Below are 1,752 nucleotides of genomic sequence, written 5' to 3'. Positions count from 1 at the left end.
TTGTTCACAGACCCATCGTAAATTAAAGTACAACGTGGATTATTTACAACCGGTTACGAGCAATTTTTATTTCGATCGAGTCAAAGGCAAGAAAGATTGACTAACAATCAATTGCTGGAGTGGTTCGTAGTAGAAGCTTGCAAAAGGTAGTGCAAGGGGTTAGTAAAATACAGCCCGTGGGCCATATGCGGCCCGTCAGGATTTTTAATCTAGCCTGCCAAATGTTAAAAAAATAATAATATGAATACACATGAATACAGAGGCTCCTCTACTTACGACTATTCGACTTAGGTAAAAAGGTAGATACGAACATTTTTTTTGGACATTGCTTTAAGTTAGATTTTGTATTGTGTGCACCTTTTTCCGTGTACAGGAAAGTACTGTAGTGCTTCTTTCCGCCGCTACCAGCGTGTAGTGGCACTGTGAGAGGTCACCCAGCATCCACGGCAAAGAAGAAATCCGGCTTCTACTTCCTGGTTTGTGTGTAAACATACAGTACTACATGTACTGTATCTCAAGTGCGCTAAGAACTTGACGTTTTTATTGTTTAATATCTCATTCATCCATTCAATATGGTTGGTGTAAAGTGTAAAGAGGCGAGGGGTTTCTTTTGAAATGAAAGTGGAATAGGAAAGCTTGATGCGGTTGAGAAAATTGTAAGAACACTTTTTTTCGTCCCCTTTTTTCCAAGAAGGAGGTTGCCTTACTCTGGAAGCACATCTTCCAAAAATAAGTTCAACTTCACTTTATTTATCTTTATAGAGTATATTATTTTATGAAATGTTTATTTTTTTAGTACAAAACAGTACAAGTTACGTATACAAGCCTTAAACATACTTATATACACCTGAAACATACAAAATATAGCACTGAAGCAACTTCAACAAATTCAACGAACGATCTCAATGTAAGTAGGGCAGCGTTTGTATATGCTAGATTTTTTTATCGGGTATTTATTGCATGGATCAAGAAAATAATCAAATGTAATGGCAATAGCAGCAAAAATATGAAAACAGATGAATACGCCTACATCATCCTTTTTCTTCATGTATTGTCCAGGTATTTGATAGTAGACTGTATTGTTATATACAAAAAAATATCAAAACATTCATTTTTTTAACCCAATGCGGCCCGCAAAGCAAATATTTTGCACACCCCTGAGCTAGTCAGAGCAAAGCAGAGGATGTTGAACTGCTGCAGCCCAAATTCCAGTCCTCGATAACGAGTAGGTCTAAGCTGTGAAAGAAAATGTGCTGTTGACTCAATTGTCAGACATGGACTTTAAATACCACCAGAAGCTAAGTACGCTAACGCAATGCTAGTCTTTAGAAAAACATCGCAGACGGATGGTAGCTGTGCACAATGCCGGAGTGACTAATCGGGAAGAACGGGAGATTTCCAAAGGGTTGGGTCATGTCACGGTCGTGTTTGAGCAGGCTGGATGACAAAAACAATTTTAATATATATATATGTTACTTGCACTATCTAACTTTACTAATGCATTTATTCTCTATTTAGCTATTTGGTCACATTCAGTGCAAACCCAACATCATAGCAGATGAGTTTAACCACCGTGGAGAATTCTCCCCTCCCAAATCTTAAGTTGGCTTGGGCCACCACCATTCTTCATTTCTGTAGTGTAATTAACGCAGAATACCGCAAATGATATGAGTCAGGTACAATGGAAGGCAGAAAGGCAGTAGTTGAAAACGAAAAAGCCAGGAAAAGAAATGCGTTAAAAGGAGGACTGAT

This window comes from Urocampus carinirostris, chromosome 3, assembly GCF_059441175.1.
Source record: "Urocampus carinirostris isolate Australia breed hairy pipefish chromosome 3, RoL_Ucar_1.0, whole genome shotgun sequence".
Taxonomy (NCBI): domain Eukaryota; kingdom Metazoa; phylum Chordata; class Actinopteri; order Syngnathiformes; family Syngnathidae; genus Urocampus; species Urocampus carinirostris.
The sequence above is the reverse complement of the archived record's forward strand: the minus strand, read 5'-3'. Positions refer to the sequence as shown.